Raw genomic sequence first — 18,930 nt, forward strand, 5'->3', positions numbered from 1 at the left:
ATTTATGAAAGGGAAATCATGCTTGACAAATCTTCTGGAATTTTTTGAGGATGTAACTAGTAGAGTGGACAAGGGAGAACCAGTGGATGTGGTGTATTTGGACTTTCAAAAGGCTTTTGACAAGGTCCCACACAAGAGATTGGTGTGCAAAATTAAAGCACATGGCATTGGGGGTAATATACTGACGTGGATAGAGAACTGGTTGGCAGACAGGAAGCAGAGAGTCAGGATAAACGGGTTCTTTTCAGAATGGCAGGCAGTGACTAGTGGAGTGCCGCAGGGCTCAGTGCTGGGATCCCAGCTCTTTACAATATACATTAACGATTTAGATGAAGGAATTGAGTGTAATATCTCCAAGTTTGCAGATAACATTAAACTGGGTGGCGGTGTGAGCTGTGAGGGGGACGCAAAGAGGCTACAGGGTAACTTGGACAGGTTAGGTGAGTGGGCAAATACATGGCAGATGCAGTATAATGTGGATAAATGTGAGGTTATCCACTTTGATGGCAAAAACGCGAAGACAGATTATTATCTGAATGGTGGCAGATTAGGAAAAGGGGAGGTGCAATGAGACCTGGGTGTCATGGTACATCAGTCATTGAAAGTTGGCATGCAGATACAGCAGGCGGTAAAGAAGGCAAATGGTATGTTGGCCTTCATAGCGAGGGGATTTGAGTAACGGAGCAGGGAGGTCTTACTGCAGTTGTACAGGGCCTTGGTGAGGCCTCACCTGGAATATTGTGTTTAGTTTTGGTCTCCTAATCTGAGGAAGGATGTTCTTGCTATTGAAGGAGTGCAGCGAAGGTTCACCAGACTGATTCCCGGGATGGCAGGACTGACGTATGAGGAGAGACTGGATCAACTGGGCCTTTATACATTGGAGTTTAGAAGGATGAGAGGGGATCTCATAGAAACATATAAGATTCTGACGGGATGGGACAGGTTAGATGCGGGTAGATTGTTCCCGATATTGGGGAAGTCCAGAGCCAGGGGACATAGTCTTCGGATAAGGGGTGGGCCATTTGGGACTGAGATGAGGAGAAACTTCTTACTCAGATTTGTTAACCTGTGGAATTCCCTGCCGCAGAGAGTTGTTGATGCCAGTTCATTGGATAAATTCAAGAGGGAGTTAGATATGGCCCTTATGGCGAAGGGGATCAAGGGGTATGGAGAGAAAGCAGGAAAGGCGTACTGAGGGAATGATCAGCCATGATCTTATTGAATGGTGGTGCAGGCTCAAAGGGCCGAATGGCCTACTCCTGCACCTATTTTCTATGTTTCTATGTTTCTAAGTGCAGAAGATGCAACACCTTTTACCCCCTCTCATCCCACTTTCCAGGGCCCAAAACACTCCTTCCAGGTGAAACAGCGAGTTACTTGTACTTCTTTCAATTTAGTATACTGTATTCACTGCTCACGATGCGGTCTCCTCTACATTGAGGAGACCAAACGCAGATTGTGTGACCGCTTTGAGGAACACCTCCGTTCGACCCGTAAGCGTGACCCCGAGCTTCCGGTCGCCTGTCACTTTAATTCTCCGCTCCACTCCCACTCTGACCTCTCTGTCCTCGGCCTCCTACACTGTTCCAATGAAGCTCAACGCAAGCTCGAGGAACAGCACCTCATCTTTCGTTTAGGTACTTTGCAGCCTTCTGGACTCAACATCGAGTTCAACAATTTCAGAGCGTAACCACAGAGTTAATGTTTCCGAACACTCTCCAGTTCTGACGAAGTGTCATCGACCGGAAACATTGGCTCCCTTCCCCCGCTCCCTCCCCCCTGACTCTGTTACTTTTTTCTTTCCTTGTCTCCAATGGCAGCTGGTCATTATTCCACCATTTACACCCTATCTTGACTAATGTTTTTCTAATGCCTGGCATTACCATTTCAAGTCGGCCCATCATCCCTTTTGTCTCTCTAATCTCTCCTGCCTTCCACCCTATCACAGACCTTCCCTTTTGGTCTTTCCTCCCCTCCCCCTCTCAGTGCTTGTTAAGAATGTGTTCTTTCTGAACACTCTCCAGTTCTGACGAAGGGTCATCGACCTGAAACGTTAACTCTGCTTCCTCTCCACAGATGCTGCCTGACCTGCTGAGATTCCCAGCATTTTCTGTTTTTATTCCAGATTCCAGCATCCGCAGTGTTTTGCTTTTGTATCAGTATTTAATTCACTGCCACTTCTCTTCTCGGAAGACGTTCGGCCCTTCCCTCAGATGGGATTTCCGTTTGTCTCTTTTACCTTGTCATCCTCTTTGCTTTATGGTTCCCTTCTCGTGTGTGATCAAGTATCTGCCAAGGCTCACTTTCAGGGCCTCATCTCTTTCCTCAGTAACAGTCTCCGCCTCAGACTTAATCCACGTGGATTTCAACTGAAATTCCACCCTTCACGTTTCGGATCCACCCAGGATTACAGATATCTCCAAGATATTCAGCGTTCCTCCAACCACTGCTCTCGCCGCATCCTGGGATCCACACTCAACGCTATGCACTGCCACGCGCACACTCTCGACCTCTCTCTCCCGTAGCACCGACTCACTCGCTCGAAGCTGTCCTGGTCCGCAGTTCCATTTCATCCTTCGCCTCAGCCGGCGCTTTAACCAAAAACTTTTTTCCTTCCTTTCAGGTGTCAAGGATCATAAACTTCAACAACTCTTGGACCCCAACGCCCCTCCGGAACCTTCTTCCCCCACACTTCCCTCTGACCCCATCCCTTTTCCAATCTTACCCCCTGCTCTGTTTTCACTATCCCCTCTGACCTTCCCCTCTCTGACCCTGAACGATCAGTCCTCAGCAAAGGCCTGAGCTTCATCCCCTTACGCCCCCACCTCAATGAATTTCGAGCTCGGCACAACGCGCTGAGCTCATTTTCCACCGCCTTCGCCTCCGTGCCCACTTCTTCGGCCAGGAGTCTTCCCCCCCTCCTCAAGCTGACCCTTTCTCCCGTTTTCAGAATTTTCACTATACCTGGACCCCTCCCTCTGGTCTCTTACCCTCTATAGACCTCTTCATTGCAAACTGCCGATGGGACAGCGGCCGCCTCAATTTCTCTGCTCCCTGCACTCACTCCAACCTACCTCCCCCTGGACTTGCAGCACTCCGCTCGCTCAGATCCAACCCCAACCTTATCATTAAACCGGTTGACAAAGGTGGCGCTGTTGTTATTTGGCGAACCGACCTCTCTCTTGCAGAGGCTGATCGGCAACTCTCTGACCTCTCCTTCTACCTCCCCCTGGACCATGAGCCCGCTACTGAACATCAAGCCATCATTTCCCAGACCGTCACTGATCTCATCTCCCTCACATGTGCCTTTCTCCCGGCGCACCTGTCATCACGGAGCCAACCCGATCGGCAGCAGAGGGGTCCCACTGGAGATGATTATCAGGTCGCTTGCAGGCACTTGAGAGCCTTTAGTCACTTACTTTTTAACTTTCCTTGCATGGCCCAGAGATTCACGCAGCTCGGGAAGCACTTCTGTCACCTGGGAGTTCTGTGGCCATTGCTCCAGCTGAGGACTAGACAGTATAAAAAAATAAAAACAAGCTCATTACATCAGCTAACAGATTGATGGAGAATCTGTACTACTTGAAAAGCTACTGTCAAATGTTAATTCAGAAATTGCTGAAGGGATTTGAATGCTGAAGGCTTCTCTCCTACCCTGGGTGGTGAGGGAAATACATTTTTCACTGGTCATTCTCGGCTGTTGCCTTCCAACTCAACAGTAATTGCAGTGAATTGATCTGCACTATAAAAAAAAATGACATATATCATTTTAAAAAATGTTTGCGTTGTTTCTGGTCAGGTCTTTCTACAGTATACTGCGATTGCCCAGTTAAACATTAAATCAAGTCATCAACTGTAACAATTACATTCTCACCACTCATTCCACTGGTTCAATTTGATTTCAGTCCCCGAATATGACTAATTTAATTTTTCAATCTGAGACTTTAGGGTGAATTTCTGCGGAGGTTCTCTCACTCCTTAACTTCAACGGAAGAGCTGCAGAAATCCCAGAAATGCATAAACATCACTTACACTGTTTGTCAGGGATTCCACAGCTGTTCTGCTGAACTTGCATAAGATTGTAAATCCACCCCTTTACAATTACATTTAAAATCGGCTTAATTTTATGTATTACCTATACAGACACATCTTTTATTTCTACCAGTTACTGATACAAAAGTCTATAGATTTGTGACTAAAGCACGCTTAACTTCCCAGTTAATGCACTTTTCAAATTATGTTCTTGATCATAATTGTAGATGGAGTCATGTTACTTAATGATAATATAAGAATATAAGAACATAAGAATTAGGAACAGTAGTAGGCCATTTAGCCCCTTGAGCCTGCTCCGCCATTCAACAAGATCATGGCTGATCTGGCCGTGGACTCAGCTCCACTTACCCGCCCGCTCCCCGTAACCCTTAATTCCCTTATTGGTTAAAAATCTATCTATCTGTGATTTGAATACATTCAATGAGCTAGCCTCAACTGCTTCCTTGGGCAGAGAATTCCACAGATTCACAACCCTCTGGGAGAAGAAATTCCTTCTCAACTCGGTTTTAAATTGGCTCCCCCGTATTTTGAGGCTGTGCCCCCTAGTTCTAGTCTCCCCGACCAGTGGAAACAACCTCTCTGCCTCGATCTTGTCTATCCCTTTCATTATTTTAAATGTTTCTATAAGATCACCCCTCATCCTTCTGAACGTCAACGAGTAAAGACCCAGTCTGCTCAATCTATCATCATAAGGTAACCTCTTCATCTACGGAATCAACCTAGTGAATCGTCTCTGTACCCCCTCCAAAGCTAGTATATCCTTCCTTAAGAAAGGTGACCAAAACTGCACGCAGTACTCCAGGTGCGGCCTCACCAATACCCTGTACAGTTGCAGCAGGACCTCCCTGCTTTTGTACTCCATCCCTCTCGCAATGAAGGCCAACATTCCATTCGCCTTCCTGATTACCTGCTGCACCTGCAAACTAACTTTTTGGGATTCATGCACAAGGACCCCCAGGTCCCTCTGCACCGCAGCATGTTGCAATTTCTCCCCATTCAAATAACATTCCCTTTTACTGTTTTTTATCCCCCCAAGGTGGATGACCTCACATTTTCCGACATTGTATTCCATCTGCCAAACCTTAGCCCATTCGCTTAACCTATCCAAATCTCTTTGCAGCCTCTCTGTGTCCTCTACATAAATATTATTTAAATATTTCTTTGTCACGCATATAAATGTTGTTATATCATTGTAGAGTAAAGATTGAACACCCACTATATTAGATTAAACTTCTAGGGCTGGATTTTCTGGTCCTGTCTGCCCGTTTTCTCCCCGGAGGGGCGGCAATGATGGCGGTGAGCTCCTATGAGCAGGCGGCCAGTTTCCGGGGCAGGTTTCAGCGGGGCGCGGAGCGTTACCGCCCGGGAGAGGCGAGCCGGTGTGCAACGCCCCTGGTTGAGACACGGCATCGATTTTTGCTCCCATAAGCCCCACAGCGCCCCCTGCTGGGACCGCCTGTGAAAGCGGGCAGGCCGAGCTGTAGCGGCGGCAGTGAGGGAAGTAATGACCACTTCGGGTAAATGCGATTGTTTATATGTTGTGTGGTGTGGGCTGTGTACTGGGAATGTTTTTTGGTGGGGTTTTTTCAGGTTTTTCTTTCTCCCAAGGCCTCTCTCAGAGCGTTCCCAGGCCGGCTGTTTAGCTTGGGATTGTTGCTTGCTCAACCGGCCTAGCGCCCGAGCAAAGCTTCTCAAACCCTTTAAAGATCCCAGCTGAAAACACATCATGAATGACGTCACCAGACCCGCTGCATCTCATTGGGCCGTGTAACGCGCTGGGTGGGCTTAATAGGCCCCATTAAAGTAAGTTCATTTTCAACAGGGGGAGATGGAGACAGCAGTGGGGTCATGACCAGCCACAGACTCCGCCCACATCAGACCTGCCAAGCTAAGGAAAATTCCGGCCCTTGAGTGTGGAGCTGGCTAGATGGATCAGCCAGTCTTTTCCTGCATGTCATTTCTGTTTGTAGAGATGAAAGATTTGTCTTGAGCTCCAGTAAAGGAAGGGGGAGGGGTGGAGGGGAGAGGGAAATTAGCCCAGATTCCCGCTTTGGATTACTACCCAGCTGAAGGTGCATGGCTCTGGGCATCGGGTACCAGGCTTGCTCACAATGCCTTCCTTGTGCTTAACCCACTGACTCTCACCGTCAAAAACTCACACCTGAATAACGGCCACTGTAGTAAGACTCTAGAAGGGAGCCCAACTGTGGGAGACTGTCGCCCTGAAAGGAGTCAACAGCCTCAAAAAGGAGGAGCAGGAGAGGAGGTTCATGAGAAATTAGAAGTCTAAAGATTAGGATAGGAAACATTCGAAAATGATGGTCAGGAAAAGGCCAGCTTGTCCATCAAGCCTGCCCTGCAGGAGTGTCGTGAGTAGGCAATTCATATCTCCCCCTCCCCTCCCCCCACCACTCCCCCTGCATTGCCCCCACTCCCCTCCCCTGCACCCCCTCCCCTGCCCCCTCCCCCCACCACTCCCCCTGCACTGCCCCCACTCCCCTCCCCAGCCCTCGTTCCCCCCTCCCCTCCCCTGCACCCCCTCCCCTGCCCCCTCCCCCCACCACTCCCCCTGCACTGCCCCCACTCCCCTCCCCTGCCCTCGTCCCCCCCTCCCCTCCACTGCCCTCGCTCCCCCACCACCCACCTCCTTTCACCACTCCCCTCCCCTCCCCTCACCACCCCCCCCCCCAACCACTCCCCTCTCCTGCCCCCCCACCCATGCCCTCGCCCCTCCCCCCCCCACCACCCCCCTCCCATGCCCCCCTCTCCCCCCACCCCTCCACGTCACAAACCATGTCATCTCCTGGGAGAAGCAGCAATGACCAGAGAAAAACCCAGGGCCAATTACAACAACCTGTATTTATACAACGCATTTAATGTAGTGAAACATCACAAGGCGCTTCACAGGAGCATTACAAGACAAAAATGTTGACACCGAGCCACATAAGGAGAAATTAAGGCAGGTGACCAAAACTTTGGTCAAAGAGGTAGGTTCTAAGAAGCGTCTCAAAGAAGGGGAGAGAGGTGGAGAGGTTCAGGCAGGGAGTTCCAGAGCTTGGGGCCTCGGTAACAGAAGGCACAGCCACCAATGGTTGAGCGATTATAATCAGGGATGCTCAAGAGAATGTAGACACCTCGGGGGGGTTGTGTGGCTGGAGGAGATTACAGAGATCGGGCGGGGCGAGGCCGTGGAGGGATTTGAAAACAAGGATGAGAATTTTGAAATCGAGGCGTTGCTTAAATGGGAGCCGTTGTAGGTCAGCGAGCACAGGGGGGACGGGTGAGCAGGACTTGGTGCGAGTTAGGACACGGGCAGCCGAGTTTTGGATGACCTCAGGTTTACGTCAGGTAGAATGTGGGAGGCCAGCCAGGTGTGCGTTGGAATAGTCAAGTCTAGAGGTAACAAAGGCCTGGATGAGGGCTTCAGCAGCGGATGAGCTGGGGCTAGGGCGGAAATGGGCGATGTTAAGGAGGAGGAAATTGGCGGTCTTAGTTATGCTGCAGATATGTGATCGGAAGCTCTTCTCAGGGATAAAATACCATGGAAAATTCTTCTTCGCCCCACTCTGGTGATATCTATGCCAACATGTGGGCAACAGATAACTCCTGTGTTATAAAAAACTCTGCTTCCTTCTCCCACACGACATGCATCCTCCGCGCCAAATGATCAACCACCCCCAGGGGTCCCAACCTTATAAACAGAGCTTTTAAACTTGGCAACAACACAAAGGATAAACCTGCCAATATTTAACAGGTTACAAATATTTCAATCACCATCACTGCAGAGCCTTAAATTTCCATTCAAAGTTTATTGCGAACTTGGCAGCAACAAGGACAAACCAAATAACTCTCTAACTTTCTGAGTTCCAACATTATTCAATTTATAGGCTTTTTCTCTTCTGAACAGTCAGCAGGTTTATGATTGATTGTGGTGGGAAAGTAGGGCAGGGTGTTGTGATTGGGAAAGCAGATCATACTGGAACTCATCAGCATCTGGGAGCTGAATCAGTAAAGCATTTGCTTACGTCACGATTTCCCCACCTAAGGGTGAGAGGGAAACCTGTAATCTTAAGCTTGTAGCTTGGCCAAATAGAGAATCCTCGTTATAAATAGCACTGGAGCTGCTGTGCAGGTTTTCTGGGTAAATGTGCCGCTTAGCGATAAGGGAGTAAAAGGTTATGGGGAGCGGGCGGGGAAGTGGAGCCGAGTCCATGATCAGATCAGCCATGATTTTATTGAATGGCGGAGCAGGCTCGAGGGGCCAAATGTCCTACTCCTGCTCCTAGTTCTTATGTTCTTAGTTACCTCCAGACCTGACTATTCCAGTGTTCTCCTGGCCGGCCTCCCACCTTCCTTAAAATTTAGCTCATCCAAAACTCTGCTGCCCGAGTCCTAAAACGCACCTGTTCCCGTTCACCCATCCCCCGCTATACTCGCTGAACTCCATTGGCTCTTGGTCTGGCAACGCCTTGATTTTAAAAATTCTCAGCTTTTTAAATCCCTCCATGGCCTCGCCCCCTCCCTATCTCTGTAACCTCCTTCAGCCCTCCGAGATCTCTGCGCTCCTCCAATTCTAGCCTCTTGCACATCCCTGATTATCATCGCTCAACCATTGGCGGCCATGCCTTTACCTGCCTGGGCCCGAAGCTCTAGAATTCCCTCCCAAAGTCTCGCTGCCTTTCTACCTCTCTCTCCACCTTTAAGAAGCTGCTTAAAACCTATTGTAATGTATTTACTTCATGGGCTCTTTGCTTACGAATTCATAGCAACACATTGCTGTTAAGAACTAGTTGGTTTATTAACAAAGGTTTAACAATCACACTACACATTACCAGTTCATCCACCAGGCTCACAACTGCATACCTCATCGTGGATTACCTAGATCCAACTGACTGGGGTTTTATTGAGTCTTTTGAGCATCACGTGACTGGCTTAGCCACTCACAATGCAACAGCTCTACAACTATTTTTAAGTAAATCCCAGAGAGTGGTGAACCTGTGGAATTCTCTACCACAGAAAGTTGTTGAGGCCAATTCACTACATATATTCAAAAAGGAGTTAGATGAAGTCCTTACTACTAGGGGGATCAAGGGGTATGGCGAGAAAGCAGGAGTGGGTTACTGAAGTTGCATGTTCAGCCATGAACTCATTGAATGGCGGTGCAGGCTAGAAGGGCTGAATGGCCGACTCCTGCACCTATTTTCTATGTTTCTAAATCAAGTGCCCCCTTATTAAAGGGGCACTAAAACCGACAAATTAAACAAATTAAACTTTTTGAACTACGATCAAATTAAAATTTGGTTGCCGGGGGTGATGATGCACTCCAATCTCTCCGCTGCCCACCTCTCACAGAAGGCCGCGAGTGTACCTCAATAGCTCTACAACTATTTTGTGTAAAACTTTTAAATCAAGTGGCCCTTTTTTAATGGCACAATCAACAGGGCTACAACTTTTTTAGTTGAAACCATCAATCAAATGCCCCCTTATTAGAGGGGGCACTAAAACTGACAAATAAACAAATTAAATTAAATTTTGGCTGTCAACTTAATTCAAATTAAAATTTGGTTTCCGGGGTGATGGTGCACTCCAGTCCCTCCGGTGCAACAGCTCTACAACTATTTTAGCTGTATCAGTAATCAAGTGCCCCCCTGAGGAACCTGTGGAATTCTCTACCACAGAAAGTTGTTGAGGCCAATTCACTAAATATATTCAAAAAGGAGTTAGATGAAGTCCTTACTACTAGGGGAATCAAGGGGTATGGTGAGAAAGCAGGAATGGGGTACTGAAGTTGCATGTTCAGCCATGAACTCATTGAATGGCGGTGCAGGCTAGAAGGGCCGAATGGCCTACTCCTGCACCTATTTTCTATGTTTCTATGTTTCTATGATTAAAGGGGGGAACACACTCCAAAAACATTTCAAGTGCCCCCTTTGTTTTTTTAAATATTTTATTTATTTGTGTATTTATTTAGTTATTCATTCCGAGGGCACCGAAACACAAATTATGCAAGTGCCCCCTGGCTATAAGGGGGGTGGGGGCACTAAAACCCGGAACAGTAAACAAATTAAACTTAAGACAAAAAAAAAATCAAATTAAAATTTGGTTGTGTTCCTAACACAGATGAGACTGCACACAGGGAGGTTAAAGTAACAGTGACCTCAGTCTTTATTAAGACACTCCACAGCGAGGAACAAGCCTTAGGGGCCGGCTTATATATAGTGCTCCCAAGGGATGCTGGGATCCTTGGGACTTCAGGGGATGCGCTCCCTGGTGGCGGAACATGGGAGTGCATGCCTTACAGATACACAACATCACTCCCCGCCAAAGTCAAAGTGAAAACTATTTACAAGGTGAGGCGGTCGGGAGCCTTTCTTTACCTGGTGGACCGCCTCGGTACAAATGTCTGTTCTGGTGTGTTGGCTGTGCCCTCGCTGGGCTGGCGTGTTGTTGGCCCCGCAGGGCTGCTGGGTGAACCTGGCCTTGCTGGGCTGTTGGGCATGATGGGTTTGATTTCCTGGTCCGGGGTGGTGTCGTTGATCCTTTGGGTGTGTGTTGTGGGCTCGAAAAAGGTGGTGTCTGCTGTGGGTTGTTCAGGGCAGTCTGTGAACCGCAGCCTCGTTTGGTCCAGGTGCTTTCTGCAAATTTGTCCATTGTCTAGTTTGACTACAAACACCCTACTCCCTTCTTTAGCTATCACCATGCCCGCGATCCACTTGGGACCATGTCCATAGTTTAGCACATACACAGGGTCATTCAGATCAATTTCCCGTGACACAGTGGCGCGACCATCGTTTACATTTTGTTGCTGCCGCCTGCTCTCTACCTGATCATGCAAGTTGGGGTGAACCAGCGAGAGTCTGGTTTTAAGTGTCCTTTTCATGACTAGCACAGCCGGGGGCACCTCTGTGAGCGAGTGGGGTCTCGTGCGGTAGTTGAGCAGTACTTGGGACAGGCGGGTTTGGAGTGAGCCTTCTGTGACTTGTTTAAGGCTCTGTTTGATTGTTTGTACTGTCCGCTCTGCCTGCCCATTGAAGGCTGGTTTAAACAGGGTCAAGGTGACATGTTTGATCCCATTGTGGGTCATGAATTCTTTAAATTCGGCACTGGTGAAACATGGCCCGTTGTCACTGACCAGTATGTCAGGCAGGCCGTGGGTGGCAAACATGGCCCTCAGGCTTTCAATGGTGGCAGTGGCGGTGCTTCCCAACATTATTTCACATTCAATCCATTTTGAAAAAGCATCCACCACCATCAGGAACATTTTACCGAGAAACGGGCCTGCATAGTCCACATGGAGCCTTGACCGTGACAGGTGATTTATCATTTTCAAACGCTTCCATGACCATCAACAAGACTGCGGGCTGCGCCATCATCAATAAGTTTGCAGGCTGCGCCATTTCCACCCCCGTGGTGGGCAATGGTAGCCGACTGAGAGCATCCACACAGAGCTCGGTGCCTGGCCTGTGGCGGATGGTATAGTTATACCCTGATAGCGCGAGTGCCCACTTTTGTCTGAGGGCTGAGGCATTAGTATTTATCCCCTTGTTTTCAGCGAACAGGGATATGAGGAGCTTTTGATCGGTTTCCAGCTCAAATTTGAGGCCAAACAGGTACTGATGCATTTTCTTTACCCCGAACACACACGCTAATGCCTCTTTCTCAATCATGCTGTAGGCCTTCTCGGCCTTAGACAAGCTCCTGGAAGCATAGGTGACAGGTTGCAACTTCCCCGCAACGTTAGCTTGTTGTAATACACACCCGACTCCGTTCGACGGCGCATCACATGCTAGCACAAGTCTTTTACACGGGTTATACAATACAAGCAGCTTGTTGGAGCATAAAATGTTTCTGGCTTTCTCAAAAGCAATTACTTGTTTTTTTTCTCCATACCCAGTTTTCACCTTTACGCAATAACACATGTAGGGGCTCTAAGAAGGTGCTTAACCCTGCTAGGAAGTTACCAAAATAGTTGAGGAGTCCCAGGAACGACCGCAGCTCCGTGACGTTCTGTGGCCTGGGCGCGTTCCTGATAGCCTCTGTCTTGGCGTCTGTGGGCCGAATGCCATCCGCCGCGATCTTTCTCCCCAAAAACTCCACTTCTGTTGCCATGAAGGCGCATTTCGACCTCTTCAGCCGCAGCCCTACACGCTCCAGTCGCTGGAGGACTTCCTCCACGTTTTGTACGTGCTCGATGGTGTCCCGACCTGTGACCAACATGTCGTCCTGAAAAACCACGATGGAGACTAGGCTCTCCATGTTTCTCTGGAAGATCGCTGCAGCCAACCGAATTCCAAACGGGTATCTGTTGTAGATGAACAGTCCCTTGTGCGTGTTGATTCAGATGAGGCCCTTCGAAGACTCCTCCAGCTCCTGCGTCATGTAGGCCAAAGTCAGGTCGAGCTTGGTGAATGTCTTGCCTCCTGCCAGCGTCGTAAATAGGTCGTCTGCCTTCGGTAGTGGGTATTGGTCCTGTAGCGAGAAACGATTAATAGTTACTTTATAATCACCGCAAATCCTGACCGTGCCATCACTTTTGAGTACTGGAACAATCGGGCTGGCCCACTTGCTGAATTCCATTGGGGAGATGATGCCCTCGCATTGCAGCCTATTCAGCTCGATTTCCACTCTCTCCCTCATCATGTGAGGTACCGCTTATGCCTTGTGGTGAATGGGTCATGCCTCTGGGACCAAGTGGATCTGCACCTTCGCCCCGGAAAAGTTTCCAATGCCTGGCTCAAAAAGGGAAGGAAACTTGTTAAGAACCTGGGTACATGAGGCCTCATCGACATGTGATAGCGCTCGGATGTCATCCCAGTTCCAGCGGATTTTGCCCAGCCAGCTCCTTCCAAGCAGTGTGGGACCATCGCCTGGAACAATCCAGAGTGGTAGTTCATGCACTGTGCCCTCGTAGGTGACCTTGACCATGGCGCTGCCCAGGACAGTGATGAGCTCTTTGGTGTACGTTCTCAGTTTTGTGTGGATGGGGCTCAGGGCTGGTCTGAGTGTCTTGTTGCACCACAGTCTCTCAAACATCTTTTTACTCATGATGGATTGGCTAGCGCCAGTGTCCAGTTCCATGGCTACGGGTAAGCAATTCAATTTTACATTTAGAATTATAGGTGGACATTTAGTTGAAAATGTGTGCACCCCGTGTACTTCAGCATCTGCCTCCTCCCTCTGAGGCGCGAAATTGCTTTGATCCACCATGGACCGATCTTCCTCTGCCACGTGGTGGTTAGCAGGTTTTGCAGAGCTTGCAGCTGCAAGCTCGTTGGAGGTGCCCCATTGTTCTGCAGCTCTTGCAAACATACCCTTTGAAGCGGCATGAATAGGCTGAATGGAAGCCTCCACAACGCCAACAAGGTGTGAATTGCCACTGAGTCATCTGGGTCACCTGAGGCCTGCTGGCAGTTGCAGACTCGTGGTTTCTGCCCTGTACATTTCTGCTCGCAAACACAGTTCCAGTTAATTTATGAACATTGATTGCACTTGTGTGCTGAGAGATTTGTTTGGTTTTATCACTGGTGGACATAAACGCCTGTGTATCACAATGGCCTTACTGAGGGTCGGTATCTCTACATTCAAAGGTTTTCGGAGAATGGTCTCGTGGCCAATGCCCAGTACAAAAAAGTCTGAGCATTTGCTCCAGGTAGCCATCAAACTCTCATTGTCCTGCAAGTCGCCTTAGCTCGGTGACTTAGCTCGCCACTTCCTGACCTTCAGATCGCTGGCACGTATAGAACCGATACCTCGCTATCAGCCCGCTCTCCCTCGGGTTAAGATGCTCCCACATTAGTGTACACAGCTCCTCATACGACTTATCTGTGGGTTTCACCGGAACCAGAAGATTCCTCATGAGGCTGTAGGTCGGTGCCCCGCAGACCGTGAGGAGGACCGCTCTCCTTTTTGCAGCACTTCCTTCTCCGTCCAGCTCATTGGCTACAAAGTACTGGTCTAGCCGTTCGACATAGGCTTCCCAGCGCTCACTCTCCGAGAACTTCTCCAGGATGCCCACAGTCTGCTGCATCTTTGTGTTGGATTCGTATACTCGTCGCCAGTTATTGTGTTCCTAACACAGATGAGACTGCACACAGGGAGGTTAAAGTAACAGTGACCTCAGTCTTTATTAAGACACTCCAGAGTGAGTAACAGGCCTTAGGGGCCGGCTTATATAGAGTGCTCCGAAGGGATGCTGGGTTCCTTTGGGACTTCAGGGGATGCGCTCCCTGGTGGCGGAACATGGAGTGCATGCTTTACAGATACACAACAGAGGGTGCAACAGCTCTCCAACTATTTTTGTACAACAAACCTGTGAGCATACTCACAGGTGCATACATTACAGCTACCACATGTCCTTATGGGGCTCGGTGTCAAATTGTGTCTGATTACACTCCTGTGAAGCAACTTCAGACGTGTTTTACGATGTGAAAAGCACTATATCAATGCAAATTGCTGTTGTTGATATAATGCAACTTCTGTTCCATTGCTTGTCCAGACCTCCCACAATCTTTTTTGCTCTCTTTACTCCTGCTAATAGTTTCAGCAGTCTGAATTCCACTGTCCCAAATGCTTCTCCTGTCTTGTGGCCTGTCGACTATAGAATTCAGTGTATACTCCCACTGCTGATTTCCCTTCACCAGTCCCATCTTTTTCTGTTTATTGTGATAAACAGGTTTTTCTCCAGAAAAGAGAAGGCTGAGAGTTGATCTGATAGATGTTTTTAAATTTATGAAGGGGTTCGGTGGGGTAGATGTAGAGAAACTGTTTCCACTTGTGAAGGAATCCAAAACTAAGGGCCAATAATATAAGATAATCACCCGTAAATCCAATAAAGAATTTGGGAAAAACATCTTTACTCAGAGAGTGGTTCGAATGCGGACACTGTGGGAACCAAGGGATGTGGGGATAGTGCGGGAAGGTGGAGTCGAGGTCAATCAACCATGATCTTAATTCAATGGCTGAGCAGGCTCAAAGGGCCGAATGGTCTACTCCTGCTCCTAATTCTTACGTTCTTATGGAACTTGCTGCCACATGGAATAGTTGAAGCGAAAACGTAGCTGCCTTTGAGGGGAAGCTTGATAAGTACGAGAAAGGTGTAGAGGATACGCTGATATTGGATGAAGTAGGATGGGTGGAGGCTTGTGTGGAGCATAAACACCGGCATGGACCCAGCTGGGCTGGCTGACCTGTTTCTGTGCGGCAGGTTCAATGTAATGTATAATTCACATTAAACAACAACTGCCACCTGTCAGCCCAACTCAGTGATCGATGCAAATCCTTCTGTGTTTGGTCCACTTGCCCAACTTTACTTCAATGATTCCTGCTGCCTGCCCGCCAAGATTGGCAACATGGACTCTGTTTCTGTCGTCACTTCCAAAGCACTTATGGATGTTGTAAACACAAGCTACCCAAGCATACAGCCCTGAGGCACTCCCACTGACCACCTGCTCCCAGGGTAATGCAGCTCCCTGTAGAGCTACCCTTTGTCTCCTCTGCTTCAAGCCCATGTATACTGAATCTTAATAACATTCATTTGGAAAAAAAAGAAAGACTTGCATTTATATAGCGCCTTTCACGACACCGGACGTCACAAAGCACTTTTGGAGTGTAGTCACTGCTGTAATGTGGGAAACGCGGCAGCCAATTTGCGCACAGCAAGCTCCCGCAAACAGCAATGAGATAATGACCAGATAATCTGTTTTTTTTGTTATGTTGATTGAGGGATAAATATTGAGGAAAGGACCCCTGCTCCAAAATAGTGCCATGGGATCTTTTGCATCCACCTGAGAGAGCCGACGGGGGCCCTCGGTTTAACGTCTCATCCAAAAGACGACACCTCCGACAGTGCAGCACTCCCTCAGCACTGCACTGGGAGTGTCGGCCTGGATTTATGTGCCCAAGTTGCTGGAGTGGGACTTGAACCCACAACCTTCTGACTCCGAGGCGAGAGAGAGCGTTGCCCATCGTCCGGTGGCCATGAACGGCGCTATATAAATGTAAGTCTTTCATTTTTTTTATCCAACACAACGTCACATATATTTTACGCTCAGGTAGAGGTATACGAGATGGTCAAATCCTGAACATCATCTCAATCTAAAGTGTGACAGAAGGACAAGATAGGCACAAGCTGAAATGCTGAAAGGCACATTTAGAGCTGATATCAGTAGGTCCTTCACACAAAGACCAATCGGCATCGGTGTATGTTAATTGACGAGTGATCCAGAGGCCCGAACTAATGATCTGAAAACAAAGCCCACCTCGCCAGTTGGGGAATTTAAATTCAGTTAATTAATTAAATCTGGAATAAAAAGCTAGTGTCAGTAATGGTGATCGTGAAACTACCAGATCGTCGTAAAAACCCATCTGGTCCTTCAGGGAAGAAAACCTGCTGTCCTTACCTGTTCTGACCTATATGTGACTCCAGACCCACAGCAATGTGGTTGACTGCCGGCAAGGGTTCGATGGGCCGAATGGCCTCCTTCTGTGCTGTAACCATTCTATGATTCTGGGACTCTTAGCTGCCCTCAGAAATGGCCTGGCAAGGCACTCAGCTGACTAAAAACTACTATGACAAACTAAAATCCATACGGACTGCAGTGGTTCAAGAAGACGGCTCATCACCACCTTCTCAAGGGCAATTAGGGATGGCCGATAAATGTCGGCCTTGCCAGCGACGCCCACATCCCATGAAGGAATAACTTTAAAAATAGGTTAGCGGAGGCAAAAAGCTTGGTGTTATTTAAGGGACCGTTGGATGCTGTGATGAGAAGATTGTGCCTGGAAGTAGGAGCTGAGACGAGTCTATTTTATGATCTTGGTATATAACAACAACTTGTATTTATATAGCGCCTTTAACATGGTAAAACGTTCCAAGGCGCTTCACAGGAGTGTTATCAGACAAAAAAATGATTTTGACACCGATCCAGATAAGAAGAAATTACGGCAGATGACCAAAAGCTTGGTCAAAGAGGTAGGTTTTAAGGAGCGTCTTAAAGGAGGAAAGAGAGGTTTACGGAGGGAATTCCAGAGCTTGGGACCCAGGCACCTGAAGGCACAGCCACCAGTGGTTGAGCGATTATAATCGGGGATGCTCAAGAGGGCAGAATTAGAGAAGCTTAAACATCTCGGGGGTGTTATGGGGCTGGAGGAGATTACAGAGATAGGGAGGGGCAAGGCCATGGAGGGATTTGTAATCAAGGATGGAATTTTGAAATCGAGGCATTGATGGTTGATATAGATGACGTTCATGCCTTGCGTTAAATGCTATGGATGTACCAGGCAGTTGTGTGTTTATTTATCCTTCCCGTCCAACCACTTGATGTGGCTTGTTACTGAGCACACAGCTGAACTGTTCCACCGCTTTACCAACACAAGATTTCAGCAAGTGGACAAGATTCCTTTATGTCTGAATAGACGCTGCGTCCTTTAAACTCTTATCTATCACAACATGGTTACATCATCATGCCCAGATTCACTGACCTGAATTAGGTACACGAACAGCTGCGTTAGTCCAAAACAAAATCTGGGATTTCTTTCAAAACTGCTTAATTGGAAGAGCTGCAGTCCAGAAGACAAAGAATTTCTCTTCTAAACTAGGTCATGTTTAGATAAAAAGATAGCCCATCCCTTGGGAAGCCGTGTTTGCACTGGGTTAGACACCGGCCTCTGGTATCTGACACAGACTGGGCAGTGGTCAGTGGGGAGACAGGACCCACAGAAAACAGTTTGTGCAAAGCTGCACTGGGGAAATCATGAGTTTGGCCAAAGACCGCCTTAAGTGGAGGAAGTGCATCCGGGAGGGCGCTGGGCACCTCGAGTCTCGTCGCCGAGAGGGTGCAGAAATCAAGCGCAGGCAGCGGAAGGAGCGTGTGTCAAACCTGTCCCACCCACCCCTTCCTCCAACGACTATCTGTCCCACCTGTGACAGGGACTGTGGTTCTCGTATTGGACTGTTCAGCCACCTACGGACTCATTTTAAGAGTGGAAGCAAGTCTTCCTCGATTTCGAGGGGCTGCCGATGGTGATGAATTTTAGTTATCTTTATGCAGCTGATTTGAACGCAAGTCTGATCACAGAATCACAGATTGGTCACAGCATGGAAGGAGGCCATTTGGCCCGTCGAGCCCGTGCCAATTCTCAGCTAGTCCCACTCCCGACGCCATGCAAATTTTTTTTTCATTCAGGTACTTATCCAACTCCCTTTTGAAAGCCACGATTGAGTCTGCCTCCACCACCCTCTCCGGCAGATCCTAACCACTCGCTGCGTGAAAATGTTTTTCCGGATGTCACCTTTTGGTTCATTTGCCAATCACCTTAAGCCTGTGTCCTCTGGTTCTCGACCCTTCTGCCAATGAGCAACCATTCTGAGCTACAAGGAACCGTTCTGTACTTCTTCGGGAATAATTCTCTACTATGCATGGAACCATTCTCTACTACATGTGGAACACAGGAGTATGGGACCATCGTGGTTATGTTGCTGGACTAGTAATCCAGAGGCCTGGACTAATGAACCGGAGAAATTAGTTCAAATCTATAACATCACAGCAGCTGGGAATTTAAATTAAATTAATTAAATAAGTCTGGAATAAATAGCTGGTGTCAGTAATGGAGCCCGGATTGTCATCACAATCCATCCAGTTCACTACTGTCCTTTGGGAAGGAAATCTGCCGCCCTTACCCGGTCTGGCCTATATGTGACTCCAGACCCACAGCAATGTGATTGACTCTTAACTGCCCTCTGAACTAGCCTAGCAAGCCACTAAGATGAAAAACTATGGGGATGAACCATCCGATATCGACCTGGTCAGCAGATCCAGACACGACAACGGCACACCCAGCCCAGTCGACCCTGCAACGTCCTCCTCACCAACATCTGGG

Source organism: Pristiophorus japonicus, chromosome 15, assembly GCF_044704955.1.
Source record: "Pristiophorus japonicus isolate sPriJap1 chromosome 15, sPriJap1.hap1, whole genome shotgun sequence".
NCBI classification, from domain to species: domain Eukaryota; kingdom Metazoa; phylum Chordata; class Chondrichthyes; family Pristiophoridae; genus Pristiophorus; species Pristiophorus japonicus.